At 48.5% G+C, this 17,616-nt stretch overlaps 1 pseudogene; it reads right to left on the reverse strand.

Annotated features, from left to right (window-relative positions):
• Positions 1-4,331: 4,331 nt before the first annotated feature.
• Positions 4,332-9,003, reverse strand: LOC123078928 (uncharacterized; annotated as a pseudogene).
• Between the last annotated feature and the right edge of the window lie 8,613 nt (positions 9,004-17,616).

Consider the following 17,616-nt stretch of genomic DNA (forward strand, 5'->3'; position numbering starts at 1 on the left):
TCAAAGGTAATGGGAGTCTTTGACCATTTGAGGTACGTTGTAGTTGCCGGAGCAACCATGTTCACCTCTCGGTTGATGACTTTCAGTCCACTTTTGCTCTCAATGCCAGCAAAAATCACCAGAGTAGCATTGACCATTGGGTAATCTTCTGCCTTTTCTTCATCCTCATCCTTGTCGGAGCCCTTTTCACTTGGCTAACCTTCACAGAATTGTTGAATAAGGAGTCTGCACTATCGTGTGGTATGCTTGGGTATAATCAGGTTACCCTCCTCGTCTTTCTTCGTGTGGATGGCACATGGTAGATCCAAGACATCTTGGCCAAACTGATCTCTCTTCTTAGGAACCCACTGTTCTTTGGCCTTGGGGAGCTACTACTGCGGCTTCAGCTTGACCAGAGGCTTCAGCTTTGCGCTTCTGCTTTCGACTGGGATTCCCTCCTCCGGTGTCAGGGTCTACAACCTTTCCTTTTCCACTACGGAGTCGGTCTCTTCTTCGCCATTCGTGTACCGAGTGGCTATCTCCATCATTCGGTTCAGAGACATGGCTCTGGAGCGACCAAATTTCAAAATGAGCTCCGTGTACCGGACACCTTCTTTGAAGGCGCAAATTGCTTGGTGCTCCGAAACGTTCTCCACCACATGGTGAAGCGTGGTCCAACGCTGAATGTAATCTCTCAAAGTTTCATTTGGCTTCTGAACGCAGTGTTGTAACTCAGTCAGCCCAGCGGGTCGCTTGCAAGTGCCTTCAAATGTTTTGATAAACACTCGGGCCAAGTCTTCCCAATAGTATATGATGGCGGGAGCCAACAGGTTCAGCCACGCCCTTGCCGAGCCTTCAAGCATCAAGGGTAGGTGCTTCATGGCCACTTCGTCATTGTCTCCACCGATCTGCACATCCACTCGATAATCTTCTAACCACGTATCTGGCTTCGATTCGCTAGTGAACTTACTCACCCCACTAGCCAATCTAAAGTTGGGAGGAATCTCAGCAGCTCGAATGGCCCTACTGAAACACTCAGGCCGAGAAACAAACGCTCTGCTTCCACTCGGGTGATCCCTGTCCATACCCTCTCGGTGAGCCCTGCCTCTGTCAACCAGGCCCTGCACGAGGGCTGATCTTGCATCAAACTCAGGCTCTTGGGGGTCGACTAGAATCCTCCACTCGTCACCGTACAGGCGCCTGTCATCATACCGCCGGGGTGCGTATGAACCACCCCTCGGAGGGGGCTGGGCACTCGACAGTGGTCGTCACGGTGATGTCGTGGATCAAACTGCCTGTGGCATCCAGGTACTGGTCCTGGCGATAACCATGATCTTCACCCCTCGGAGACGATCTTGGGCTATGGGCAGATTGGACCGTGTCCGCTCTGACGGGCCTGCTGTGAATACTATTGCGCTACTGAGAAATAGTCGAATTCTGCTCCCCTGTCGCTCTGAGCAGCGTTCGAATCTGCTCTAGACCTCTTCCAGCCTCGGAACATGATGGTTGGATCGAATCTGCAATACGTGCAGCTGCTGCAACATTCTGAATTGGAGTGCGATATACGTGACACCCATCTCGAGATCCAGTCAGAAACAATTGCCATTGTCGTCGACTGGGATTTGGAGGTGGCCTGCAAGTGCGGTCGTCGAGTGACTTCTGGAGATCCTCCAGGCGCGCACGTTCAGCCAGAGTGGCTACACGCGCAGCCTCCAAAGCTTGAGCCTCGGCGGTCTCCCAATGATGGGGGTCTGGAGAGTTTGCTCGTTCCTGCGTTGCAGTTCCTCTCTCTGTTCTGTAGTGACGGCTTGCGGGTTGTACTCGCCGTTGTCGTGCGACGGACCATCGCCCCCGCCATGGGGAACCCCGGTGGGCTGCATTGGGAGCCGACCATGAGGACTTTTGTGGCGGGATCATTGCTTTCACACTCAGAAAGCATATCTGAGTGGCCAGTCGACAGATCGAACAAGCCGTACAGGGACTCGTCGAGCTCGATTGTCGCGATCTGGGGAGTGGAAGACTGACGAGCCACCGCGTGCTTCACCCACCGCTGGAGCCACGAGCGACCAGATCGCTTACGGCGGCAAGCAGCGGGGAGGGGAGACGGCGCGGGAGCCGACCGATACTGAGTCGACGACTGCCGCAAGAGGACACCGCGGGCACTCGCACGGAAGTGCGCCGCCTCGCGAATAGGGAGTGCCTCGACGTTGAGGGGGGCTTCCTGGATCCAGGACGAATCATCGACGATGAAGGTGAGCACGCCGAGACGGATCTCGCGGCCCAAAGACAATCCACCGTCGGAAACCATGTCGAAGGAGATCGAAGATCGCAACCTCGCCGGAAGTCGCTTAGACTCCTGCCCCATGGTGGGCGCCAACTGTCGTGGGAACGAATCTGACAGTAGAGGTAGGGGATACGTAGAAGAGGGCAGAGCCTAGCTACGGCGAGATTGTACACTCGGATTTACGAGTTCGGGCCCCTCTCGGAGGAGGTAACAGCCCTATGTCTTGGTGTCACGGAGGCTTTGTGTTGATTGGAGTGTTGAGTTACAGGGAGTGTGAACCCTTGTGCAAGAGGGGAGGGGTGGCTTATATAGAGTACACCGACCCCTCGCAGTCCTTAGTTACGCAAGGGTTCAATGAGAATAAAGGTACGAACATTATTGGTAACGCCCGTGTTTAATGATCTTTATGGCGACAGAGTGAATGTCCGACCGTTGCCATCCTGGGGTGACGCTAGGTCTTCTGTCCTTCGAGTGAAATCTTGTATTCTGAGTGAATAAAGATGATCGAGTGGAAGTGGGATATCCGAGTAGATCTTCTGTAGAGTGAGTTGCCCTCTGTGATGATTCCAGTCGGTATCCTCTTTCTATCTTTGTAGGTCTTGGCCTCTTGCGTAGTGTCCTTGGGTAGGGCATGTAGGTCAGGCCTAGGACCTTACCCTAGGTACATGTCATCATCACCGGTCATGAGGCAATGTCCGATATGTCATATAGGTTTGAAGATGCACAACATTGCTTGTTTACCTGTGAAAGAGCGATGCATATCTGGAGTGAGCTGGGGCTAAAAGAAGAAATTCAGAAAGCGGTGCTAGAGGACCGATCAGGATCTTTCACTATGTCTTCCCTCATGGATCAGCATGATACTGTAAGTAATCTATCTATGGCAGAGTTGATTGTTGTCGGGAGCTGGTATATCTGGTGGCAGAGACGGCAAATGGTCAAGGGGAAGACAGTCCGGCCGCCGAACCAAACTATAGTATTAATAAAAGCTCTAGCGACAAATTTCATCCGCTCACTAACACCAAACCAGCCAGTGGTAAAACGTGATCATATGCGGCACAAGCCAAAGAGAGGAGTGGTCAAAATTAATGTTGATGCATCCTTCAGCGTGGAGAAAGTGACTGCAGGTACAGGAGTAGTAGCACGAGATCAGCATGGCGAGTTTATTGTTGTGGCTGCTTGGTTTATACCACATGTGGTGTCAGTGGATGCGGCAGAGCTAATAGCTATTCGTAATGGTTTTTACCAAGCAGCCAAAATTGGATGCAACAGCTTACACATTGAGTCTGACAGCTCTAACGCAGTTGAAGCTCTTAACCTTGAAGCTTTCCTTGGGCAGGATTCGGAAACTCTTTTGGAGTGTAAGGAGATGGGCTTAGATTTTGCTCAGTATGAAGTAACTAAATGCCCTCGAGAAGTTAGCTAATTGTATAGCTAAAGCATCTTTGTCTAATAGATCCTCTCAGATTTGGGAAGAGGCTATCCTAGACTTTATTTCTCATCTTATTGTAAACGACCTCACGATTATCTGAGAAATAAAGTCTTACATTGTCAAAAAAACAAGTGCTACAAAAATCAACTTAGATGTGATATAGTTATCTCACATCTAGATGAGTTTTAGACACGCCCAAAATATTTTACATCCAAACGGACCCTAAGTTGTATAAATTCAGCAGACTAAGGCATAGCTTAGTGGTGAAAAGGGGTTGATGCCTTTGCACCCACCCAGTTATACTGTATGGGCCTCTTGTATAGGTCTTTCTAGGACAATATAGATTCTTTCTATTATATTATCTTTGAATCTACATAGAATAGATTAGTAGATTGAAATAGTTAAGTAGTCTAATTCAATTTCTTTTTTCATTGCATCCACTTAATTTCAATCAGGTCAAAATAAAAAAAAATCTAAGGCAATTCTTGACCAAAGAATCCAATGGAAGGAAAAATAATAATATTAAGAATAGACTATAGTAAAAGTAAAAGGAAATGGAAAATGTGTGATATGTCGTGAATAGTTCCATGGAAGAAAGTCTAATTTTCTTATGTATAGCACTTTTTTAACCATTCGTTATTTTTAGTAGAAATTCTGAGTTGGTATAATGACTCTTTCTTACAACTTACAATACAAGAGTTTCTTACACGAGTGAAACAAAACTAAAGAAAAAGATTAAAGAATAACGTTTGGCAAAATGATTAATGCAAAATGATCCATTAAAGTAAAGAATTGATACAATAATTTGATTACTTAATCAGTTAATAATCCATAGCAGCACCAAACGCTTCATCCAGCTGCTGACGAGTGTTGCGATGCAGCACCGGGAGCGTCGGCGATCGATGCATCGGAGCACGGGAGCCGCCAACGAAGCTCCATTGCAGCTCCGTCGGTGTTCCAATGGAGCACTGAGCACTGCACGGCAACTCCGAGGTCGCGGGCGAGCGCTGCGATGCAACACAGGGAACCGCCCGCGAGCGTGCTGCATCGGGAGCACAGGAAGCCGCCGACAAGCGCTCCATTGCAGCTCCGCCGCTGGCGACATGCAGCATCAGCGAGCCGGCGATATTGCATCACATTGCCAATGAGCCAACGAGGTTGCATCGCAGCACGGCGGCATGGATGAGTTAATGCGTGGCAGCACCGGCGACCATGGTCGAGTTGCTGCGTTCCCACACGGGCGGGGCGACGAGCGCCGCATCACATCGCCGGCAACACCGATGAGCAGCCGCCTCCCCCTGCGTGTTCCGTCCCAGGAGTGCGCCGAGCGTCGCCCCGCGGGGTTGCAGCATCACAATGGTTGCGCGCGGGATGCCGGCGTGTGGAACTTGGGCTGCAGGGGTTGGAGCTTGAGGAAGCATGTCATGGCGGATAGGGCTTGACCAGCAAATCCATGGCGAGATGTGCGGGGACGAAAAGGGATCGATCTAATGCGAGTGGTTCTCGCTGGATACGAGGAGATAAGGCCGAGCAGGTTGGTAGGACACGTGTCATCCGTAGCACGCGGCTTAAGCGAGAGAAATTTCAACCGGTTGAAGGACGGTGGGAGTACCATAAAATACACTGACCAAGTATTACAAATACGGAGGCAAAGCCAGGAAAAAGTATGCTGGGTGTCACTTTTCTACAGGCGTATCGTTGCATATTTGTAGGAGTATTTAACAGAATCCCATGTGTGAATCGACAGCAAGGGTTGCCCTGCTGCCAAATTTCAGACTACCCTGAACGAATTTTTAATGAATAGCCTGTGCTGACAGAAAAATATACTAATTGAGTAAACAAACGGATTGCAAGATAACAAGTGAAACTCATAGATGGAGCAATAAACAAACCAGTGTGCATCACTAACTATTAAGGAGAAAGAAAGGAAAATATAAGACCGAGGGAGCACGCATACTCTTCTGTCAGTCGTTTGTGTCATAACAAACCACTTGATATTCACTGTCATGTTTTCAAGCAGCACATGTCAAAAGATTCTGTTTTTCCACCTCTTCATTGCCCTAGGCTTTGGCCTGTATGTCTTTTCCCCTTTTCAACAAGAAGAGATGACAGAAAAATCTTACCCCTAAAATGGCCACACTAAGGTCAGAAACCTATCAGGAGCAGATCGCAGGGCAACAGAGGAACTGGCTGGCAGCGAGGCAGCACACATGCAGTACATGGCATGCCTGTGATGAAAACATACCTGAAGGCTAGGACACATGGAACGAGACAGGGGGAGGGGTGGTTAGAGGTGACAAGGGCTAGTATGCAAAGCATATTTATTTTATTTTCAATATTTTGTTTGAGGTGAACAAAGCACGTTTAAGTTCTATGAAGGAAGGAAACCACATGTCTCAAGTTAAGAAATAAGCCAGCATTTGGAAAAGAACTCAGCAAAGGCAATACATTAGGAGTGTTTGGAAAAGAATTAAGCATAGGCTCAATTAAGTCCCATCAATTGGATTAGATTAGTCAAATTTAGCTGTTTATTTATTTATTTAGCAGCTCCTTAGTTATTTGGCAATACACAGGCTTAGATCGTTCAAACATACTGGGAAAACATAGCAGCACAAGTGCTTTTACAGATGGTCAGATGCATAATACTTTCAAATCTTAAATTTGTGAGTTGAAACCTTCAAGATTTAGCTTTCAAGCTTTAAAACATAAGAGAGTTGTGCATGGTAAAGATAATTGTTGTGTTTAAAATGTACCATGAAAACTTTAGACTACTTGGAGTTGGAGGTACATAATGCTGAAATGTGCATGTGAAGAGTATTATTCGAGACAAGTCTAGTGAACACAAATGCATCGAAGGAAACTCATAGCATAAAGGAAACTATAGTTCAAAATAAATGAGAAGAATTGTAAATAAGAGTAGTGAGGCACTCGTTTGTTCAAGATTCTTCCCACATAGTGGAATCCTTAGGATTCGCATTAGTAAAAATAATGAATCCTTGGGAATCATAATTGCTAGGGGAAGGCTATTGCAGGTGAAAAAGAAGCACAGGTAGTCATATGCATGGCAAACAATTCATATTGACTACTCAAAGACCATGCAGGAAAATACCATGAGATACCAACTGTGTGGACAAGAGAGCTAAGAGAGTATACCATCAGATATCCAGGAACTCGATACAGGGACGCACATGGATGGTCTTTCATCCTCATCTTTATCACCATTGCTACATTGGGCAAAAAATAGTACTGGACCAGGGGCAGAGAAGTTTGATCCCTTGGGCGTTGCCCAAAAGTTGATATGAGAATACTCATATTTGCCATTTTTCTTAAAAAGGGCAACACTTGTACCTTCAACCACAACAGGATTCACAGTGCATATCACCTGAAGTTCATATTGCACCTATACACAGCAAGGCACAAGGGGGGGCAAGATCAATAAAGGACATTTAAGCAAAAATGGCAGGAAATATTGTAGAAAGCAATAAAATATAGTATAACAAAAAAAGGCACAAACCCCTGTTTGCTGACTATAGTTGAACAATGCAGCAGTGACTTTCCTGACAAAGAATGGTCAGCCTTAAATTTCTTTTGAACCGCCCGAATGAACATTTTCTGGTTTTCTGATAAGGTCTCTGAGCTTGACTTGGTAGGTGAAGGATTGGGTGAAATCAACATGGCGAGCCGCTCAATTCCACCATCCGTGAGTGCAAGAGTCGGCACACATGACTCAGTGGATTCTGTGATTATGGATGACGAAAAGAATTTTACCAGAGCATCAGTGTCAGGATGCCATGAAGCACGCGCTGCTTCCCTATAAGGGTCATTGTCATAGCACACAGAATGGCCATCCACTTCTGCCATTTTAATGGCAGAACGGATGTCAGCATTGCTTATGAGCAGGTACCATATGGCATCATGATCTGTTAGAGCGCTGAAGAGAGTGCGCATGAAGGCAACGAGGCCATAGAGAGAGCAGCACTCTATGCGCATCAGGGCATTGGTGCATATCATGTCCACCTCAAAGCTAAGCTCAAACTCATGGTGTGTAGAGAATGTAGAGCCATACCAGACAGTGTTGAGGATGATGTTTGAGACAGGATCCATTGGGCCATAGCAATAGCCAGCCTTGAGGAGGCTGCAGGCGAGACGCTTGCACAAGCCATCTCCAGGTAGCTTGGAAAGAGCATCTAGGTAAAGCTCATGGATCTTGTCGAGAAGCAACAGCTTCAAAGACTGTATATCCAGACGTCTTCTCCTCCTTCTTCTCCTTCCTCTTCCCAACAGCAAGACGTAAAGTGGCAAGATACATGGGACGCCATATGTCCATGGGGGGCATATCTCGACAGTGTTGAAGACTGAGCCACTGGCGGAGGCACCTTACCATTCTAATGGAGAGGCGGGGATGCTGATGTAGATACTCAGATACATTACCCAGCGAAGATGCCAGCAACAGTGACGCACTCACCAGAATGGCTGGTTCGGGGTGCCTCGCGGAGGCGGCTGCACAGCGCAGGGCTATTTTGGTGGTAGGGGAGGAGATATCGAACGGAGGCTTCCTGTCAAGCAGGTCAGAGACGGACACTGAGGGCTTGTTACGATCTTGATCAATAAGCCACACGGCAAGGAGGAGGTCCGCCCCGGCCAGGCGCAGGTAGCGCAGGGCTTCTGCCTCCGCGAGGTAGCGGTAGTAGTAGATGAGGAAGCTCACGAGACCTTCCAGAGACCGCCGCGCGACCGTCATGCTGTGGGCCGTGTGCGCGTCCAGCGGTAATTCAAAGACTCTGGGGTCGTCAGTGTCGGTGATGATCTTGGACAAGATCGTCTTCCTCGCCAGTACACCCTCCTCGTGGGTGGGCAACGGCGAAGGACAGTAGGAGATTGTGTTGAGGATGATGTTGGAGATTGGGTCGAGGAAGCCGATGCAAAGGCCGGCCTTGAGAAGGCGCGGTGCCAACGAGCGAATCCCCTTCACCGGCAGCCGATTGAGCGCCTTCTTGTAGAAACCATGGATCTGACCAAGCAGGACACGTATGTCCTGCTCCATGGACTCCGCCTCTGTAACGCGAGTAACATGATCGTCTCCGATGGTTCGCAGACGCTTGCCGTACATGTCGACGTGCGCACTTGCTCCCTCGCTGGCGACGATGGACCCTGATTACGGCGGCTAGTAGGGGTGATGAGACTGGAAGAATAACCTAGCCACGGCACTTGCTCCCTCTCCGGCGATGATGGACCCCGATTCGCTCCGCTTTTGGTGAAGCAGGGGAGCGACGGCGGCGGCGCAGGCGTGGTGAGGCTGACCTAAACACTTTTTTTTTTTAGGAAGGGCTGACCTAAACACATGAGAGCATCCAAGAGGAATACGCTACTATCCGGTGATTGGGCCGGGCTCGCTCTACAGCCCAGAATCATGCTCGCTACTAGCCGGCCCAATCATGCTCCTAATTGGCCAACCAAAAAACAGCGGACAGACTGGTTGGAGCGAGAGCTCCTGATCGACGCTCGTTAGCGTCAAACAGAGGAGGTTTCGCTGAAGTATCGCGCAAACGGACCGGCCCATTCCTAGGAGTCGAGGGAACGTAATAAAAACGGAAAAATTTCCAGCGTAGCATGGAGTCGAAACCTGTACCTCACTCTGGATAACAGCTTTGCTAACCACTGCATAGACTGGGCATGTCTTAAATAACGGCGCCACCCTTGAAGTGCTATGGGCGTGTTTGGTTGCCCCGCATGCAGCTTAATCAGGCCCGCGTGGGATGTGCGCCGCCCGTTTGGTTGCCTGGGCTGCATGCGGTTTGAGGCCCGCACGGACCTTAAAGCAGCCCGCAACCTGGCCCTCGCGAGCCTGGCTGGGCACGGCCACGCGTGCGGGGCAGTTGCACGCCTCGGGCAGCGCGGGAGACGGAGGGGACGCTCATAACTCGCCCCATATTCTCCTGTCACCGCCCAGGCACACTGTTCCTATCGCTCCCTCTCTCCCTCACCGTCGCTCCCTCTCCTCTCCTTCGATGGCTCCGCCTCGCCCACCACCGCGCCGCCCTTTGACCCCCGTCGACCAGTGCATCGCCAGCATCCAGGAGCGCTGGCTGGCAGGGCTCCAGAACTCGGGCCGCGACCTGGCGTCGGCGCTGCGAGCGTCGTCCCCCATCTGATGTCGGCCACCATGAGCGCCGGCCAATGCGGTGCCGGCCGCTCCTGCTCCGCCGCCGATTCCGGACCTCGTGGTCCTGGGCTCGGCGTCGGCGCCGTCCACGGAGCCGCCCCTTCTTGGGACCCCATTGGCCACGGGGGTTTTCTTGACCCCCGTCCAAGGGTTTTCTCCTGTTGGCGGGCCGTCCTCCTAGACCTCCGGCGTGGCTTTGAGCACGGGGCCGATGCCGCAGGCCGTCGCCAGGGCCGGCTACTCCTCTGCTCCGCCACTTCTCTCCTTCCTGCCGGGTTTTTTACCCCGGCCTCGGTTCGCCGCGGCTGCGCGTGCTCCGGTGAGCCAAACCCCCTCAATGCTTGCTCGTAGATGTAGATTAGGGGTTTATTTCTTAAGCATGTGCTAGTAGTTAGTGGATTCGATAGGATTAGATATAATTCTAGCAGATCTGATTGGATGCGATCCCAATCGAATCCAATCGGACTGTTCTGTTCTTGTTTTGTACAGTGTGTGTGGTAGGATAATTTTTCTTGTGCTACTCCTAGTGTGTTCTATGATCTGTGTTCATGCTAGTAGCTGTGTTAATGCTAGAATCATGTTCATGTTGACTGATAAATGTTATACTGACGACATGTCCATGTTGACTGATGGCATGTTCATGTTCAAGCTAGGATCATGTTCATGTTTCATGTTGCTAACATACATGTTCAAGCTAGGGTTTGTGTTGAATATTATACGTGCATGTAGTAGGACCATTTTAGGATGGTGCCAAATCTGCATGGCTGCACATGGGTGCTATTGGCACTTGCTGTTACTATTTTTAGATGTTTCCATGGTTAGGATAGTGCAGTGATGACTGCCAGTTGCAGCAAAGCAGATGCCACTGATCAGTGGACTTGCCCATAGGCAAATGCCACTTATCAATGGCACTTGCTGTTGGGCAAAATGTCACTTATCAATGGCACTTGCTATTGGTCAAGTCCACTGATCAGTGCCATTTGCCTAACAGCAAGTGGCATTTGCTCAAAGAGTTTGTGCACTGATCAGTGGCATTTGCTCTTGGGCAAATGTCTCTGATTAATGCCATTTTGCAAAGAGTTTGTGCACTAATCCTTGTCATCTTACCTGACAAGATATTGAAGACTGACTGGGATGTGGCGGGAGGAGGAGCTCAGGTGGTGGCCGGAGCAGAGCGCGCCGAGGATTTCATCCCCACGAACAGGTGGCTCAGGACGGTGGACCTGCCTGGCAGGATCGCCTTCATGAGCCTGCCTCGTTCAAGGGGACAATCTCTGAGGCAGGGCCATGAGGAGGGGGCCAGGGAGCCGATGCGCTTCTACCAGCAGATCAAGGGCAACGAGGACCTCGCCATGCTCGTCGTCCCTCGCAAGTTCGTGGAGGTGATGAACACCTGGCTGGTCATCAAGCGGCTCCCGCGCGTGGTCAGGCTGTCGACGAACAAGCGGTGCGTGTTCTGGGTGCAGGTCCAGAACTTTGAGGGGCACATGGTGCTTGGCCGGGGCTGGAACTACTTCTGCCGCCGCCATCGGATCGTCCCCGGCGACCTCGTCATTATGCACATCTCAGGACTCGGACTGAAGGTTCAGATCTACAACCACGACTCCTCGGTCATGTGCAGGTTTCGTTGCAGCAGGCACAATTGCGTTGGTAACATCGAGCAGGCTATGTAGTTAAGTTAAGTAAGGTGTTAGTAGAGAACTTTTATGGTGTGTGGCGAGACTTGTGCTGGGAACTTGTTCATATTTTGGCCAGGAGGAGCACCCTGGCATGGAGCAGGGAAGGAGGATGCCCCTGCTGTTAATCTAGACTTATGCTATGTAGTTAAGTAGTTTGCTGTCATTTCCTTCTTTGCTGTGTTTGATTTCATTTGGCTGCCTGCTGTTGTGCTGTTGCTGTTGTGCTGATCATGTGGTGGTAAGGCCACCACATTTGAATGGGGTGAGCAGAACACAAACGCTGTTTGCAACCAAACAGCTGAAGTTTGCATCTGCTCACACCCTAAGCACAAAAACGGCAACCAAACAACAGGGGGTAAGTGCCTCTCCATGCGATGCAGGCAACCAAACAGGTTGCATCTGATGCATATGAGGCTGCATTTCATCAACCAGGATGGCTGGAGATGGACATGCAATGCAACTACTGTTGCAAACTGCAACCAAACACGCCCTATCGGCAGATCCGTTTTTTAATCTTCCTTAAAAATGAATAATGTTTTCTTGAACATATTTCAAAACTAGAACAAAATATTAAAACGTGAAAAATTATTGAAACATAATACAATTATGAAATTTCAAACATTTACAGATTCTTTTATGCAGGATAAACAATTTTTAGTTATATATTGAACTTTTTGTAATATACGCTGAACAACTTTTAACTACACGCTGAACATTTTTGTGATACACTGAACAATATTTAAAACACATTGAACTTTTTTGTAATATACGATGAGCAACTTTTAAATATAAATTGAACATTTTGTGTAATATACGCTGAACAATTTTAACTACACATTGAACATTTTTGTGATAAACGCTAAACAAAATGTAAATACATTTTGAATAATTTTGTGATATACGATGAACAATTTTTTGAATTGTGAACAAATTTTTAAAAAGTGAACAAAATTTGAAACTGTGAACAATTTTTGAAATCGTGAAAAAAAATGAAAACGTTTTTGAAAACAAAGGATAAAATAAAAACGAAAAAGGATAAATAAAAGGAAAGGGAAAAAGAAAAGAAATAGAAGCAGAAGCAGAAGCAGAAAAAAACACAACAAAAGAGAAAAAGAAAAGAAAAAGGAAAACCGGCAAAAAGGAAAAAAACAGAAAACAAATCGGTTGAGGGATCCTTCTAGAAGGTTCCCAAAACCATTTTGCCTGCTTTGACGCTGGCATTGGGTCGGCCCGTTTTGCAGTGCTCTCTCGGCGCTTCAGCGGAAGCACGGCACCTCGACGCTCGCAAGCGTCAAATAGGAAACGCCGGTTGGAGCATATTCCGGACCACTCTCATGTGGAAGATGACCGGAAAGCTTGGACGAAGTTGTGGAGTTTGAACGTACCATCAAAGATCAAAGTGTTTGCTTGGCGCCTCGCTCAAACATCTCTCCCCACTGGTGATATTCAGAAGCATAGAAAGATTTCTTAAATAGCAGCTTGCGCTATTTGCCACTCCGACTTGGACTAATGGCGTCATTCCCTATTTTACTGTCGGATGGCGAGGTGTGTGTGGGCTCTCATGGACGAGGAGCTTACTGATGTGATCATCTCGAACCGTAGTGAGGATGCTAAGTTTTGGATGTTCTGGGTAGTCGAGATGCCTCGGTAGGCCTCACGCGGGTCTTCGTAACGATGTGGGCAATATGGTGGGCTCAGTTGCGTGCTATACGTGATGAGCAATTTCAGAGTCCCATGAGCACGTCTTGTTTCATTGCAAATTTTCTGGAGGACTAGGAATCTGTGCCTACTCGCAATTCAGCTACAACGAGTGACTTGCATGTAACAACCAGAGGCGTGCAAGCTGTTGACACCAGATTTTTGCATGGACAAAAGCATAATTAAGATGGCCTCGAATGAAAAACGTTTCAACATGAAAGTTTTTCGTCTCGTTGAAACGAACAATTTTGATATAAAAATCGTCCCCATCCAAGGTCGTATGTGAATTTTACAGCCAAAACCATGCGCTACAGAAGTGTTTTGCCGGATCATCCGGCCGGAGGCCAAACGATCGACCCAAACAATAGAAGCTTAAGGACGAAGCCGGATGAATCTGGGAGTAGACCCGGATGATCAGGGTGGAGGCCGGACGATCTGGGGAATGTCCGGACATGCGGACAATTTTTTTCTGCTGCAAACTTTAGAAGATAGCCCGAAACCCCCTCAAGTTGGCCTCGGATCAAAAAGTGTTCGGCAGCAAAGTTGTGCGCCTCTTCGGAACGGTTGATTTTGATATAAAAATCATCTTAATCTCAGTTTGTATGCAAAAATTACAGCCCGATTAGTGAACTATTGTTAGAAAACTGGGCTTGCCCAGATCATGCGGGCCTTCAGCCGGACATCCAGGCGGGAGGTCATGAATAGTCCATGTTCTGTTAGGTTTTGATGATTTTGGATGACAAGGCAATCCTTTTTTTGTACGGGAAGTCCTTCCGCCTCTTATATAGACAAGAGGTGACGGTTGATTGAACAACAACACACAATCGCAAACACATCTACTTTTTACCCTAGCTTTACATCTCTCTCGTTCTTCGTGTTGAAGGGCAGCAATCCTCGAGGCTTTAGGGATGGTTGAACCAACCTAGGGCGGCTCATAGCCGCCGCGCATCCAGACGGCGTCCCTCCCGGCCACGTGGGGTTTCGGGTGCTCAAAAGCTCCCGCCGAATTGCTTGCGTATTGATAACCCACAAGTATAGGGGATCGTTTGTAGCCTTTTTCAATAAATAAAAGTGTCGAACCCAATGAGGAGCTAAAGGCAGAACAAATATTCCCTCAAGTTCTATCGACAACCGATACAACTCTACGCACACTTGACGTTTGCTTTACCGGAAACAAGTATGAAACTATTTTGTAGGTGTGATGCTAGAACTACTTTGCATGAATAAAACTAGAAGTACTTTGCAAGATAATAAAAGTTAGGTGTTTAGTAAAAGGGTTTGTGTCAACAAGAAAGTTATTTGTCCCTAGGCAATCGATAACAAGTACCGGTAATCATTCTTGCAATTTTATATGAGGGAGAGGCATGAGCTAACATACTTTCTCTACTTGGATCATATGCACTTATGATTGGAACTCTAGCAAGCATCCGCAACTACTAAAGATCATTAAGGTTGTGAAACCCAACCATATCATTAAGTATCAAGTCCTCTTTACTCCCATACATCATACCCCACCTACTCGGGTTTAAGTTTCTGTCACTCTCGCAACTCACCATAAGCGAACCATGAACATATTGCTGTTGGGGATCGTTGCAGAATTTTAAAATTCTCTACGCATCACCAAGATCCATCTATGGAGTTTACTAGCAACGAGAAGGAAGGAGTGCATCTACATACCCTTGTAGATCGCGAGCGGAAGCGTTCAAGTGAACGGGGTTGATGGAGTCGTACTCGTCGTGATCCAAATCACTGATGACCGAGCGCCGAACGGACGGCACCTCCGCGTTCAACACACGTACGGAGCAGCGACGTCTCCTCCTTCTTGATCCAGCAAGGGGGAAGGAGAGGTTGATGGAGATCCAGCAGCACGACGGCGTGGTGGTGGAAGTAGCGGGGATCCCGGCAGGGCTTCGCCAAGCACAAGCGGGAGGGAGATGTGTCACGGGAGGGAGAGGGAGGCGCCAGGGGCTGTGGTGCGGCTGCCCTCCCTCCCCCCACTATTTATAGGGGCCCTGGGGGGCGCCAGCCCCCTGGAGATCCCATCTGAGGGGGGGGGGGCGGCGGCCAAGCGGGTGGCTTGCCCCCCAAGCCAAGTGGGGCGCCCCCCACCCCCAGGGTTTCCAACCCTAGGCGCAGGGGAGGCCCATGGGGGGCGCACCAGCCCACCAGTGGCTGGTTCCCCTCCCCACTTCAGCCCATGGGGCCCTTCGGGGTAGGTGGCCCCACCCGGTGGACCCCCGGGACCCTTCCGGTGGTCCCGGTACAATACCGATAACCCCCAAAACTTTCCCGGTGGCCGAAACTGGACTTCCTATATATAATTCTTCACCTCCGGACCATTCCAGAACTCCTCGTGACGTCCGGGATCTCATCCGGGACTCCGAACAACTTTTGGGTTTCCGCATACTAATATCTCTACAACCCTAGCGTCACCGAACCTTAAGTGTGTTGACCCTACGGGTTCGGGAGACATGCAGACATGACCGAGACGACTCTCCGGTCAATAACCAACAGCGGGATCTGGATACCCATGTTGGCTCCCACATGTTCCACGATGATCTCATCGGATGAACCACGATGTCGAGGATTCAATCAATCCCATATACAATTCCCTTTGTCAATCGGTACGTTACTTGCCCGAGATTCGATCGTCGGTATCCCAATACCTTGTTCAATCTCGTTACCGGCAAGTCAGTTTACTCGTAGCGTAATGCATGATCCCGTGACCAACCACTTGGTCACTTTGAGCTCATTATGATGATGCATTACCGAGTGGGCCCAGAGATACCTCTCCGTCATACGGAGTGACAAATCCCAGTCTCGATCCGTGTCAACCCAACAGACACTTTCAGAGATACCTGTAGTGTACCTTTATAGTCACCCAGTTACGTTGTGACGTTTGGTACACCCAAAGCACTCTTACGGCATCCGGGAGTTACACGATCTCATGGTCTAAGGAAAAGATACTTGACATTGTAAAAGCTCTAGCAAACGAACTACACGATCTTTGCGCTATGCTTAGGATTGGGTCTTGTCCATCACATCATTCTCCTAATGATGTGATCCCGTTATCAATGACATCCAATGTCCATAGTCAGGAAACCATGACTATCTGTTGATCAACGAGCTAGTCAACTAGAGGCTCACTAGGGACATGTTGTGGTCTATGTGTTCACACATGTATTACGATTTCCGGATAACACAATTATAGCATGAACAACAGACAATTATCACGAACAAAGAAATATAATAATAACCATTTTATTATTGCCTCTAGGGCATATTTCCAACAATTGCAACACCCTACAGTGGGGGCCCCTCACGTTTGCGCAAGAACGGAGGGCACCGTAGGACATCACCATAAATAAAATATACAATCATACCAACCAAGATCATGATTAACCCATAGGACAAAACGAATCTACTCAAACATCATAGGATATCCATAGATCATTGGGAAATAATATATGGAGTTGAGCACCATGTTTAAGTAGAGATTTGATACTTCTCCAACGTATCTACTTTTCCAAAACACTTTTGCCCTTGTTTTGGACTCTAACTTGCATGATTTGAATGGAACTAACCCGGACTGACGCTGTTTTCAATATAATTGCCATGGTATTATTTTTGTGCAGAAATAAAAGTTCTCGGAATGACCTGAAAATCAACGGAGATTATTTTCAAAATTAATAAAAAATATTGGAGAAAGAATCAAGGCCAGGGGGCCCACACCCTGTCCACGAGGGTGGGGGCGCGCCTACCCCCTGGGCGCGCCCCCTGCCTCGTGGGCCCCCTGGAGCTCCACCGACCTCAACTCCAACTCTATATATTCGTGTTCGGGGAGAAAAAAATCAGAGAGAAGGATTCATCGCGTTTTACGATACGGAGCCGCGGCCAAGCCCTAATCTCTCTCAGGAGGGCTGATCTGGAGTCCGTTCGGGGCTGTGGAGAGGGGAATCCATCGATATCGTCATCATCAACCATCCTCCATCACCAATTTCATGATGCTCACCGCCATGCGTGAGTAATTCCATCGTAGGCTTGCTGGACGGTGATGGGTTGGATGAGATTTATCATGTAATCGAGTTAGTTTTGTTAGGGTTTGATCCCTAGTATCCACTATGTTCTGAGATTGATGTTGCTATGACTTTGCTATGCTTAATGCTTGTCACTAGGTCCCAAGTGCCATGATTTCAGATCTGAACCTATTATGTTTTCATGAATATATGTGAGTTCTTGATCCTATCTTGCAAGTCTATAGTCACCTACTATGTGTTATGATCCGGCAACCCCAAAGTGACAATAATCGGGACCACTCCCGATGATGACCATAGTTTGAGGAGTTCATGTATTCACTATGTGTTAATGCTTTGGTCCGGTACTC

The sequence above is a fragment of the Triticum aestivum genome, chromosome 3D (assembly GCF_018294505.1).
Source record: "Triticum aestivum cultivar Chinese Spring chromosome 3D, IWGSC CS RefSeq v2.1, whole genome shotgun sequence".
Taxonomy (NCBI): domain Eukaryota; kingdom Viridiplantae; phylum Streptophyta; class Magnoliopsida; order Poales; family Poaceae; genus Triticum; species Triticum aestivum.